This window comes from Papio anubis, chromosome 16, assembly GCF_008728515.1.
Source record: "Papio anubis isolate 15944 chromosome 16, Panubis1.0, whole genome shotgun sequence".
Classification (NCBI taxonomy): Eukaryota; Metazoa; Chordata; class Mammalia; order Primates; family Cercopithecidae; genus Papio; species Papio anubis.
In genome coordinates, this window is record NC_044991.1 from 53,387,060 (window position 1) to 53,401,453 (window position 14,394).

The following is a 14,394-nucleotide window of genomic DNA, read 5'->3' on the forward strand; positions in this document are numbered from 1 at the left end:
CCTTGATTTCTCATTAAATTCCTATCCTGAGGCTTCTCTCCTAGATTCGGTCCCATAGGCTCCTGGCCTCACAGGTATGTAGTTCAGTGATGGGGCCTCAGTTTCCTTCTAAAGTGGGGATAAAACAGTTCCTACCTCACAAGGTGATTGTGAGGATTAAATAAAAACAGTTCCAGATGGTGGTTCACACAGCCTGGCACAAAGTAAGCTGCTATTCAAGAAAGTAAAGAGGATCACTGCTTTGGCTTCAGGGAGCAGAGCCTGGGATGAGGCAGAGGTGGAGGGAAGAGAGACCATCTGTTACCCTCTTGCCATCTTGAGCCTGCTGTTCCATGGCAGAACCACCCGAGAGCCAGCGGCAGGGGCGAGGGTTGATTGCCCAGCCCAGGCAGGGCTCCTCTCCCTGACAGCTGCTGATGGAGGGTGTGAGGAGGTCTCAGGCCCCTGGTCCTTTACCAGCATTCGGCTGGGCCTGGAAGGCTGTGTGCTCCAATCCTCCGGAAAAGGTGAAAGGCCCTGCAGGGAAGTCCTTGAAGACAAAGAGATTTTGCAGCTGGAGCATCATCAGATTGCCTCTCATGGAGCTTGTTTTTCCTCTATTTTTTTCACCTCCACTCAGTCTTGCTCCTTGCTATGCAAATACAGTCTGGTCTGTGGACTGGCAGCATCAACATCACTTGGGAAATTTGAAATGCAGAATCTTGGGCTCCTCTCCTAAATCGGTATCTGCATTGTAGCAAGAGCCCTGTATGTCAAGAAGCCTACCTATTAGTTGCTTGTCAGTGTCTGAGAAGCACTGGCTGATGAGGGCTCACTTTCCCTCCTAGTCCATCTCCTCACCTTGAGACGACCTCCTCAGGCAGTGCCAATGGGTGGCCCTGGGTGCAGGGGCACTTAGAAGGTATAGTCCCTCCTCTTTGATCCACTGTTATTCTCTAGCTAAGACAGTAACTCCCAAAGTCTGCAGAACTGGCAGAGAAACAATGCAGGAAGACTTTGTGAAGATCACTTTTTGTGATCAGTGAGAAATTAAGACAGGAGTCCCAAAGATGAGGAAGGTCAGTGGCAGGAGTGGAACATGCTTCGGTTCCCTGAAGGCCCAGGGAAGGGGACGATGTATAATTTATGGCCCAGTGAGAGGCAGGATAGGTTTTCTTTCTGTTTCTGTGGGAGGCAGGCCTGGTGGCTCAGGAGTTTACTCCAAACGCTGGAGGTGCTGGCTTGCCTCCATCCATGGATCTCTATTGCCTCCACTCTTTCATTCCTCTCACTAACACAAGAAGAACCAACTAGAAAATGCTCCAATCTGAGGGTAAAAGTTTCTTGGCTAAGATGCTAATCCTTCGAGAGGGTTTTCTCTAGAATTAATGTCTACAGAGTTTGCCCTGAGACCACCATCCACAGGGCTGCTTTTGCCCCACAGCTGAAATAATGGCAGCAGCAAAATCACCAGCACATCCTGGGAGGGTCTGTGGCCTGATAGGCTGAAGAAAACCAGTGCCCCTTTGTCCGTAGTTGCAAGGAGATGACTTGCATTGGGAAATAGGAGGTGACCATGAGGAACCTGGGCAGTAAGACCAACTGTCCCTGTAGCTGTGATCAGAAAAGTGTAAGACTTAGCTGACTGATGGCATTGGGCATGGTGGCCAGCACCTGTAGTCCTAGCTACTTAAGAGGCCAAGGTGGGAGGATCCCTTGAGGCCAAGAGTTCAAGACCAGCCTGGGCAACAGATCTAAAATTTTCCTTTTTTTTTTTTTTTTTTTTTTTTGAGATGGAGTCTCACTCTGTCTCAGGCTGGAGTGCTGTGGCAGGATCTCGGCTCACTGCAACCTCTGCCTCCCATGTTCAAGCTATTCTCCTACCTCAGCCTCCCGAGTAGTTGGGATTACAGGCACGTGCCACCACGCCTGACTAATTTTTGTATTGTTAGTAGACATGGGGTTTCACCATGTTGGCCAGGCTGGTCTTGAACTGCTGACCTCGTGATCCTCCTGCCTCAGCCTCCCAAAGTGCTGGGATTACAGGCGTGAACCACCATGCCTGGCCAAAAATTTTTTTTTTTTTTAATTATACAGGTGTGGTGGTGTGTGCCTATAATCCTAGCTACTTAGGAAGCTGAGGTGGGATCAGTTGAGCCCAGGGTTTGAAGTTACAGTGACCTGTGATGGTCCACTGAACTCCAGCCTGGGCAACAGAATGAGACCTTGTCACTTAAAAAGGCCAGGTGTGGTGGCTCACGCCTGTAATCCAAGCACTTTGGGAGGCTGAGGCAGACAGATCACGAGGTCAAAAGTTCGAGACCAGCCTGACCAACATGGTGAAACCCTGTCTCAACTAAAAATACAAAAATTAGGTGTGGTGGTGGGCGCCTGTAATCTCAGCTACTCAGGAGGCTGAGGCAGGAGAATCGCTTGAACCCGGAAGGCGGAGATTGCAGTGAGCCAAGATTGTGCCACTGCACTCCAGCTGGGCAACAGAGCAAGACTCCATCTCACAAAGGAAAAAGGGGAAAGGAAAAAGAAAAAAACTCACTGATCGGATTTGTTGATAGCTCCAAGTTTCCCCCAGAGTTATTTCTAAGTATTTTACGTTTTGTATAGCCTTGATAAATGAGGCCTTTTAGGCTGGATGCAGTGACTCATGCCTGTAATCCCAGCACTTTGGGAGGTCAAGGCAGGCGCATCGCTTGAGACCAGGAGTTCAAGACCAGCCTGGCCAACATGGCAAACCCTGTGTCTCTACTAAAAATACAAAAATCAGCCAGGCATGGTGGTGTACTCCTGTAATCCCAGCTAGTCAGGTGGCTGAGGCATGAGAATCGCTTGAACCCGTGAGGTGGAGCTTGCAGTGAGCTGAGATGTTGCCACTGCACTCCAGCCATCTCTAAATAAATAAATAAATCAGGCACAGTGGCTCATGCCTATAACCCCAGCATTTTGGGAGGCTGAGGCAGGCAGATCGTTTGAGCCCAGGAGTTCAAGACCAGCCTGGGCAACGTGGCAAAACCCCATCTCTACAAAAAAATTAGCCAAGTATGGTGGCATGCACCTATAGTCCCAGCTACTCAGGAGGCTGAGATGGGAGGATAGCTTGAGCCCAGGAGGTGGAGGTTGCAGTGAGCCAAAATTGCACCACTGCACTCCAGCCTGGGCAACATAGTGAGGCCCTCTCTCTACAAAATAACAAAAATAAAATAAAATATGAAATAAAATGGATTTTTTCCTATTCATTTTTTTCTTTGAATAGTTCTTTGTTAATGTATAGAAACACTACTGATTTTTATATGTTGCTTTTGTATCCTACAACTTTATTTAGTTCTGACAGGTTTTTGGTGGTGTCTTTAGGGTTTTCTATATATAGGATCATGCCATCTGTAAGTAGAGACAGTTTTACTTCTTCGTTTCCAATTTGGAGGCTTGTCATTTCTTTTTCTCGCCTAATGCTCTGGCTAGGATTTCCATTACTATGTTGAATAGAAATGGTGAGAGTGGGGATGCTTGTCTTGTTTCTAATCTTAGTGGAAGAGCTTTCAGTACGTTCACAGAGAATTTGTCATATAAGGTAAATTCCAAGGTACTACATCAAAGTACATTCTTTCTATACCTAACTTGTTGAGAGTTTTTACCATGAAAGGTTGTCAAATTTTCTCAAATGCTTTTCTACATCTATTGAGATGATCATGTGATTTTTGCCTTTCATACTCTTTTTTTTTGAGATAGAGTTTCACTCTTGTTGCCCAGGCTGGAGTACAGTGGCGCGATCTCGGCTCACTGCAACCTCCGCCTCTGGGTTCAAGCGATTCCCCTGCCTCAGCCTCCCCAGTAGCCGGGATTACAGGCATGTGCCACCACCCAGGCTAATTTTGTATTTTTAGTAGAGACAAGATTTCTCCGTGTTGGTCAGGCTGGTCATGAACTCCCGACGTCAGGTGGTCTGCCCGCGTCGGCCTCCCAAAGTACTGGGATTACAGGCATGAGCCACTGTGCCTGGCCTGCCTTTCATTCTCTTTAGGTGTGTATTACATCTACTGATATGCATATGTTGAACCCGGGATGTCAGAAAATGTCAAGTATTTTCCCCATTTAATGGGGAGTGAAACCACAGTGAGACCAAAAGCACCATGGACTGATGCTGGTCCAGGATCGAGGACTCCTCGTTCTGAACATCAACTCAAGATGATCTTCCACTATGTATTTCTCCCTGGTGTTTTCATCTCCCCACCTCCAGCAAGGGGCAAGAAACTAACCTCTCTCTGCCAATCTTATCAGACCAGCAATAAAAGAAGGTCAGTATCTCAGTGTGTGGAAATTATGACTTTGCAATCTAGGAAAACAAAGGAGGCAGGCACAAAGTCTAGAAAGTCACATAGGGTGTTGGCAGAGTAAATTCACGTTTATATACCAAGTCCCAGGTCACCAAAACTTGAAACTTGAGAGTACTTTGGGAACAAAAATATCTCTTCATTAAAAAAAATAAACATTAACCAAAAAAGTAGACCACAGAACTTTGAATGCAGCTCTATCTTGATGTACTTAAGTTCTCCAAATGTCTTAACTACAGTGACAGCTCTAATCTAACCTTGGTTTTTATCTCCAGACTTTGATTTAAATTTGCATATCAAGTCACCTTGAATTCGACGTTTATGTTTATCCATGAATTATCTTTGGGGCATCTACTATGGACATAGCTTTGGTAGGTATCAAAAAGGAATCATCCACCATGCCCATCCTCCAGAAGTTTGCAATATACTTACGTAGAAATAGATCCATATTTGAAATAACTGAACAAATATAATAAGTAATATTAATAAATAAGTACAGTCAGCCCTTCATATCTTTGGGTTCCACATCTGTAGATTCAACCAACTGCAGATCAAAAATATTTGGGAGAAAAAACAACAAAAAGAACAATACCAGCTGGGTGTGGTGGCTCACACCTGTAATCCCAGCACTTTGGGAGGCCGAGGTGGGTGGATCACCTGAGATCAGGAGTTCAAGACCAGTCTGACCAACATGGTAAAACCCCATCTCTACTAAAAATACAAAAATTAGCCAGGCTTAGTGATGCATACCTGTAATCCCAGCTACAGGGAGGCTGAGGCAGGAGAATCGCTTGAACTCGGGAGGCAGAGGTTGCTGTGAGCCGAGGTAATGCCATTGCACTCCAGCGTGGGCAAGAAGAGCGAAGCTCCATCTCAAAAAACAAAAAACAAAAAACAGTAATAACAGCAAAAAAAAAATCCTTACGAAGAATAAAAAAAAATTAGCTGGGCTCTGTGACCCATACCTGTAGTCCCAGCTACTTGGGAGGCTGAGGTGGGAGGTTCACTTGAGTCCATGAGTTTAAGGAGGCAGTGAGCCATGATCTAGCCACTACACTTCAGCCTGGGTGACAGCAAGACCCTGCCTAAAAAATTCAACAAGGCTTATCATGAAAATCAGTAGTTCTTGGCAACCACTCCTTTCTTTCTGTTGAAGAGACAACCACCTTCAGTTCTTCCAGATGAAGCTTTTAGTACTGACTTTCATGTCCATGTGAAATATTTTTATTACCATTTCACAGTTGTTCAGTATTAAGCCTTATCAACTGACTGTATCTAGTGCTGCAGATTGGGCTGCTGTTTGGTCATCTTTCGTCACAGACACGTACTTTCAGTCCCTCCATTTGTCCATATAATTGTGTCATTTTGGTTGGATCAATATTAATGTTGATGTTACTAAGGACACACAAACGCTATTCATAGCTGAGCCAGAACTCTTAGTATGACTGACTGCTTTTCCTTCTGACACAACTGTTAGTTTTTCCTTGGAGTTAGTAATCACGTTTGTTTGCATGATTTTCTATGTATCTATGTATCCCTAGTTAAGCCCAAACTGACCCCATTTGTATATATCCCCTAGTCTCCCATCCGTTTCATCTGAAAGAACTCTCTCCATAAAGGAGGGTGCTGCCCTGTCCTCTTCCTGCCCATTGTCCCTCTGAGGGGAGGAGGTGACTGTAGTGCCTTCTAGCTTCCCGCGTGACTTCTGATTCTTGGTTCTTCCTTTGTCATCATTTTTCTCTCTGGATGCTTGTAGAATTGTCTTCAGTGCTCTGAAATTTCACAATGCATGTCCTGCTGTTGGCCTATTTCTATTAAGCACCCACTACCCATTGTGCCAGGTGCCCTTGGCCTTTTCAGTCTGGAAGCTCATGTCCTTTAGTGCTAGGGAATTTTCTGAAATTAATTTATTTGATAATTTATTTCACTCATACCTTGGTTTCCTATTTCTGGAATTTTTTCATTAGATGTCGGTCCTTTTCTATTTTTCGTATTTTTGTCTCTTTTCCATATTTTGTCTTTTTGATCTCCTTTGTGGAAGATTTCCTCAGTTTTTTTTCTTTCAACTCCTCTGTCATATTTTCTTTTCTTTTATTTTCTTTTCTTTTTGAAACGGAGTCTTCTGCCACCCAGGGTGGAGTGCAGTGGCGCGATCTCATCCCACTGCAACCTCCGCCCCCCAGGTTCAAGCAATTTTCCTGCCTTAGCCTCCCAAGTAGCTGGGATTACAGGCACGTGCCACCATGCCCGGCTAATTTTTGTATTTTTTACTAGAGATGGGGTTTCACCGTGTTGGCCAGGCTGGTCTCGAACTCCTGACCTCAGGTCTCGGCCTCCCAAAGTCCTGGGATTACAGGCATGAGCCACTGTGCCCAGCCCTCTGTTATATTTTCTACTACTGTTTGTTTTTTTTGTTTGTTTTTTGTTTTTTTTTTTTCTTTTTTAAGACAGAGTCTCACTCTGTTGCCCAGGCTGCAGTGCAGTGTGGCGATCTCAGCTCATTGCAGCCTTTGCCTCCCAGGCTCAAGCAATTCTCCTGCCTAATCCTCCCAAGTATCTGGGATTACAAGCCTGTGCCACTACACCCAACTAATTTTTGTATTTTTAGTGGAGATGGGGTTTCACCATGTTGACCAGGCTGGTCTCAAACTACTGGCCTCTGGCCGGGCGCGGTGGCTCAAGCCTGTAATCCCAGCACTTTGGGAGGCCGAGACGGGCGGATCACGAGGTCAGGAGATTGAGACCATCCTGGCTAACACAGTGAAACCCCGTCTCTACTAAAAAATACAAAAAAATAGCCGGGCGAGGTGGCGGGCACCTGTAGTCCCAGCTACTCGGGAGGCTGAGGCAGGAGAATGGCGCAAACCCGGGAGGCGGAGCTTGCAGTGAGCTGAGATCCAGCCACTGCACTCCAGCCTGGGCGACAGAGCCAGACTCCGTCTCAAAGAAAAAAAAAAAAAAAAAACTACTGGCCTCAAAGTGACCTGCCCACCACAGCCTCCCAAAGTGCTGGGATTACAGGTGTGAGCCACTATGCCCGGCCTTCTACTCTTCTGTTACTATTTTTTTTCTTTTCTTTCTTTTTTTTTTTTTGAGACGGAGTCTCACTCTGTTGCCCAAGCTGGAATGCAATGGTGTGATCTCGGCTCGCTGCAACCTCTGCCTCCCAGGTTCAAGCAATTTTCCTGCCTCAGCCTCCCAAATAGCTGGGACTACAGGCACGTGCCACCATACCCGGCTAATTTTTTGTATTTTTAGTAGAGATGGGGTTTCACCGTGTTAGCCAGGATGGTCTTGATCTCCTGACCTCGTGATCCACCCACCTCGGTCCCGCAAAGTGCTGGGATTACAGGCGTGAGCCACCACCCAGCTCTGTTACTTGCTATCATGGTTTTAATGTCCAAGGACTCTTTTTTACATTTTACAGCAATCAATTTTTGTTTTATGACCATAACATTTTTATCTCAGTATATTATCAACATAAAATAGTCACTTATCAGCACAGCAGCGAGAATTATCCCTTTAAAATCTATTATACTAAGTTCCCACCCACACTCAGATGAACTTGATGTCATTAACAGTACCATTCCACCTGCTGCTTAGACCGCCTGTCGCCATTGCCGCCTCTACAGTTGTTAAACCTGGTTCTGGGTTGGGCATAGTGGCTCACGCCTGTAATATCAGCACTTTGGGAGGCTAATGGGAGGATCTCTTGAGCCCAGGATTTTTTGTTTGTTTGTTTGTTTGTTTGTTTGTTTGTTTTTTGTCTGTTTTTGAGACGGAGTCTCTGTCGCCCAGGCTGGAGTGCAGTAGTGCGATCTCGGCTCACTGCAAGCTCCGCCTCCCGGAACCCAGGAGTTTGAAACCAGCCTGGGCAACATAGTGAGACCCCATCTCTACAAAAAAATTTATTTATTTATTTATTTTTTATTTATTTTTTTTTTTGAGACGGAGTCTCGCTCTGTCCCCCAGGCTGGAGTGCAGTGGCCGGATCTCAGCTCACTGCAAGCCCCGCCTCCTGGGTTTACGCCATTCTCCTGCCTCAGCCTCCTGAGTAGCTGGACTACAGGCACCCGCCACCGTGCCCGGCTAATTTTTTGTATTTTTAGTAGAGATGGGGTTTCACCATGGTCTCGATCTCCTGACCTTGTGATCCGCCCGCCTGGGCCTCCCAAAGTGCTGGGATTACAGGCGTGAGCCACCGTGCCCGGCAAAAAAATTTATTTTAATTAAGCCAGGTGTGGTGGCATGCACCAGTGGTCCCAGATACTCAGGGAGCTAAGGTGGGAGGATCCTTGAGTCCAGGAGGTGGAGACTGCAGTCAGCTGTGATCATGCTACTGCACTCCAGCCAGGTGAGTGCAGTAGGCTCATGCCTATAATCCCAGCACTTTGTGAGGCTGAGGCAGGAGGATTTTTTGAGACCTTGTGTCAAAAAAATAAAAAAACACATGATTGCTTCCCTGTTGCTCTTCTGCTGACCTAGCTGAGTTAGGAGACACGAACACAGCTTCATTTTTCAAATCTCTGTCTCCTATGGAAAATGCTGGCTTTTTTTTCCTTCTTTTTAAGGGAGGTTGGTTTGAATCAATTGTGTTTGAAACTTTTTTTTTTTTTTTTTTTGAGATGGAGTCTCCCTCTGTTGCCCAGGCTGGAGTGCAGTGGCATGAGCTCGGCTCACTGCAAGCTCTGCCTCCCAGATTCAAGCAATTATCCTGTGTCAGCCTCCAGAGTAGCTGGGATTATAGGCATATGCCATCATGCCAGGCTAACTTTTGTATTTTTAGTAGAGATGGGGTTTCACCATGTTGACCAGGCTGGTTTCGAACTCCTGACCTCAGGCAATCCACCCGCCTTGGCCTCCCAAAGTGCTAGGATTACAGGCGTCAGCCACCGTGCCTGACCTTGAAACATTTTTTTTTTAAGTATGTCCTGGCTGGGTGTGGTGGCTCATGCCTGTAATCCCAGCACTTTGGGAGGCCAACGCGGGCAGATCACTTGAGGCCAGGAGTTTCAGACTCGCCTGGCCAACATGGTGAAACCCCATCTCTACTACAGATACAAAACTTAGCCAGGCGTGGTGGTGCGTGCCTGTCATCCCAGCTCCTCCACCAAATGCCTCTTCTCATCTTTACCAAAGGAGCTTGTTTTTCTCTGGTGACAGGAGTTGTGATACGGGTTTCCTATTCTAATCTTCTAGTCCCAGACCAAAAAAAAAAAAAGCCACACTTTCTTTGGGCCTATTTACCAGATTTAGGTGATAAGCTGAGAGTGAAGAGAAGGGCTGGACCCCCAGCTAGGGTAGGAGACGGGAAGCCAGCCTCTACCCAGGCCAGGGGAGAGGAGGTACAGGTTGTAGATCATACCACTGCTCCAACCTGTGCGACAGAATGAGACTCTGTCTCAAAAAAAAAAAAAAAAAAAAAATATGTCCTCTTACTCCTTCCTTACTCCCATCCCCTACCTTAGCTGGGGGTCCAGCCCTTCTCTTCACTCTCAGCTGATCATCTAAATCTGGAAAGCACCTGGAGTGTACAAAGCACTGGGAAAGACCTAGCAATGATCAGGTTCCAAAGTTCAAAACCCTGTGAGTAATTGATACTCTGGAGTGAAGGCTGGAAGGCAAGGTTGTCTTTTGTCTAAGAGGGAGACAGCTACGTCTTGAAATCTGGACACAGTTGAGGCTGTGATGGTGTTTCTGTCTTCTAGGGTCAGTCTTGGGTTTTCCTATGTCATCTTCCAGACTTTGAAAAATGATTGTTGGCCAGGCATCGCGGCTCATGCCTATAATCCCAGCACTTGGTGAGGCTGAGGCAGGAGGATTGCTTGCATCCAGGATTTTGAGCCCAGCCTGGGCAAAATAGCAAGACCTCATCTCTACAAAAAATCAAAAATTAGCTGAGCATGGTGGTGCATGCCTATAGTCCCAGCTACTTAGAAGGCTGAGGCGGAATGATTGCTTGAGCCTGGGAGGTCGAGGCTCTAATGAGCCATGGTCACACCACTGCACTCATCCTGGGGGACAGAGTGAGACTCTGTGTCAAAAAAATAACTAAACAAATGAATAAGAAATTAGCCAGGCATGGCAGTGTGCACCTGTAATCCCAGCTACTTGGGAGGCTGAGGTGGGAGGATTGCTTGAGGCTAGAAGGTTGAAGCTACAGTGAGCTGTGGTTGTGCCACTGTACTCCACCCTGGGCAACAGAGCAAGACCCTACCTCAAAATAAAAAGATAAAGAATTGTTCACTTAAAGATGGAATTATATTAAGCAAAATATTAAAGACTCCATATTAACAATCTGTCATTGTATTCTTCCAGAAAAAAAGCATATATAAAAATATATACAGATACTTTTTTTTCTTTTTTTGAGACAGTCTCAGTCTGTCCCCCAGGCTGGAGTGCAGTGGTATAATCTCTGATCACTGCAACCTCCACCTCCCGGGTTCAAGCAATTCTCCTGCCTCAGCCTCCTGAGTAGCTAGGATGCAGGCAGGTGAGATGTTGAAGAGTCCCTTATGTCATGGAAAGGAGCCTGGCCTCCCGTCCCCTACCCTAGCTGGGGGTCCAGCCCTTCTCATCACTCTCAGCTCATCATCTAAATCTGATAAATAAGCTTAAAGAGAGTATGGCTTTTTTTGTCTGGGACTACAAGATTAGAACAGGAAACCCATATCACAACTCCTGATGCTAGAAAAAAACAGGCTCCTTCAGGTAAAGATGTAAAGAGGAAGTTGGCTCATGAAAAGATTCAGGAAGCCAGGCGCAGTGGCTCACTGTAATCTCAGCACTTTGGGAGGCCGAGGTGAGCAGGTCACTTGAGGTGAGAAGTTTGAGACCAGCCTGGCAACTATGGTGAAACCTGTCTCTACGAAACATACAAAAATTAGCTGTGCATGGTGGCGCACACCTGTAATTCCAGCTGCTTGGAAGGTTGAGCCATGAGAATTATTTGAATCCGGAAGGCAGAGGTTGCAGTGAGCTGAGATTGTGCCACTGTACTCCAGCCTGGGTGACAGAGTGAGACTCTGTCAAAGAAGGAAGGAAGGAAGGAGGGAGGGAGGGAGGGAGGGAAGGAAGGAAGGAAGGAAGGAAGGAGAAAAAAGATTCAGTAGCATGAAAAAAAGTGGAACAGGAGAATTGGAGGAGAGTTGCTACCAGCAACAGGAGAAACTTGTACAAAAAGAAGGTTCGTACCTATAGTCAGATCAGAGAGGTTGTTGTAGGGGGCGATCTGGAGTCCAAGAACATAGTTTTCAGATGAAATTCTGGATTCAGTGATAAACATTCAGATAACAGAATATTAGGTACAACCTTGTGTGTGAGTTAAAAAATGGAAATGAAATGAACTTTTTAAAAATAAATGAAACGGACTATTTTAAAAATAAAATATAAATTACTAAAATTGACTCGGGAAGAAATAGAAAATTGGAATAAACCAACGAACTCTGGAGGATAGGAAAAGGGTCACCAGAGATCTTATGTTGCATCAACAGTGGACTGGATAAAGAAAACATGGTACATATACAACATGGAATATTATGGGGCCAGATGCGGTGGCTTACACCTGTAATCCCAACATTTTGGGAGGCCGAGGCAGGCAGATCACCTGAGGTCAGGAGTTTGAGACCGGCCTGGAAAACATGGTGAAACCCCATCTCTACTAAAAATACAAAAATTAGCTGACTGTAGTGGCACACACCTGTAGTCCCAACTACTCAGGAGGCTGAGGGAGAGAATCACTTGAACCCAGGAAGCAGAGGTTGCAGTGAGCAGAGATTGCGACACTGCACTCCAGCCTGGGCAACAGAGCAAGACTCTGTCTCCAAAAAACAATAATAATAAAAATTAAAATAGAATATTATGCAGCCATAAAAAGAACAAGATCGTGTTATTTGCGACAACACAGATGGAGGTCGTTTTCCTAAGTGAATTAACACAGGAACAGAAAACCAAACACCACACATTCTCACTTATTATAAGCAGAAGCTAAACCTTCAGCACACGTGGGTACAAAGAATGGAACAGTTGACACTGAGGCCTGCTTGATGGTGGATAGTGGGAGGAGGGTTAGGATCAAAAAACTACCTTTTGAGTACTATGCTCATTACCTGGGTGACAAAATAGTCTGTATACCAAACCCCCATGATACGTAATTTACCCATGTAACAAACTTGCACGTGTATTCCCTGAACCTAAAATAAAAGAGAGAGAAAAAGATCTTATGCCCCCAAATTTTCAGACCTAGTTGAACAATATTATGGAAAATTTCTACTAAACATTGAAGAAAGACTGGAGGTAATTTTGCATTCTAGAATCTAAAGCAAGAGAGGCCAGGCGCGGTGGCTCACGCCTGTAATGCCCGCACTTTGGGAGGCCAAGACAGGCGGATCACGAGGTCAGGAGATTGAGACCATCCTGGCCAACACGGTGAAACCCCGCCTCTACTAAAAAAAAAAAAAAAAAAAAAAAAACTAGCCAGGCATGGCGGGCGCCTGTAGTCCCAGCTACTTGGGAGGCTGAGGCAGGAGAATGGTGTGAACCCAGGAGGCGGAGCTTGCAGTGAGCTGAGATTGCGCCGCTGCACTCCAGCCTGGGTGACAGAGCGAGACTCTGTCTCAAAAAATAAAATAAATAAAATAAAATAAATAAATAAATAAAGCAAGAGAAAAGTTTAGAAACATCACTATCCATTTAACAAGCCTAGTAGAACACTTATATCAAAGCTCATCCAAACCAATGTGTTAAGAAATGTACATGCCAACTTCATCTATAAATATTGATTTTAAGTTTGTAAATAAATTATAATAAGACAAAACCAAGCTGTGGGTTAAAACAAATAGGCAAAGTCAAAGGTCTATTAAGGAAATCTGTGTGTGCTTGATTGCCCTAATAGGTTGAAGGAGAAAAATCGTATGACTCCTTGATAGAAGCCAAAAACCGTCTGATAAAATTCGACATCTATCCCTGATTTACTAAAAAGGCATATTAAAATTCCCTAGCCAGGTCTTTCCTCTCACAGGTCCCCGTTCTCTCAATAGAGAGAGCTGTTTTTCTTTCTTTTTCTTCTATTAAACCGCCGCTCCTGGAAAAAAAAAAAAAAAAACTCCCTAACCAACTTCAAAAAGATGGGTCCTAACATCACCAAGAATATGAAGAATTAGGCCAGGTGTGGTGGCTCACTCCTGTAATCCCAGCACTTTGGGAAGCTGAGGCTGGCGGATCTTATGAGGTCAGGAGTTTGAGACCAGGCTGGCCAACGTGGTGAAACCCCATCTCACTAAAAATACAAAAATTAGTCGGGCTTTGTGGTGTACACCTGTAATCCCAGCTACTCTTGAGGCTGAGGCAGGAGAATCGCTTGAACCCAGGAGGCGGAGGTTGCAATGAGCCAAGGTCGCGCCATTGCACTCCAGCCTGGGCGACAAGTGAAACTCTGTCTCAAAAAGAAAAAAAAAAAAAAAAACAGAATATGAAGAATTAATCACAAATGCCGTAACTAATAATAAAATACCAAATGCATTCCCATTAAAATCAGAAACAAGGCAAAAATGCCCACTAACATCTGTCATTTTGATTGAACAAAGCCAGAGGAGGTATGAATGTCAGTATACAGACAGCCGTGCAAGAAATAAGGGTTTCCTTAAGGCTGGGCATGGTAGCTCAAGTCTGTAATCCCAGCACTTTGGGAGGCCAAGCTGGGCGGATCACTTGAGAGTCAGGAGTTTGAGACCATCCTGGCCAACATGGTGAAACCCTGTCTCTACTAACGGCACAAAAATTAGCCGGGTGTGGTGGTGGGCACCTGTAATCTCAGCTACTCGGAAGGCTGAGGTGGGGAGGGTTGGTTGAGCCCAGGAGGTTGGGCTTGCAGTGAGCCTAGATCATGCCATTGCATTCCAGCCTGGGCAACAGAGCAAGACTCTGTCTCAAAACAAACAAACACTATGCAGTTATTTTTTAAAAAACTAAAAATACAAAAAGTAGCCAGGCATGGTGGCATGCACCTGTAGTTCCAGCTACTCGGGAGGCTAAGGCAGGAGGATCACCTGAGCCTGGGAGGCAGAGGTTGCAG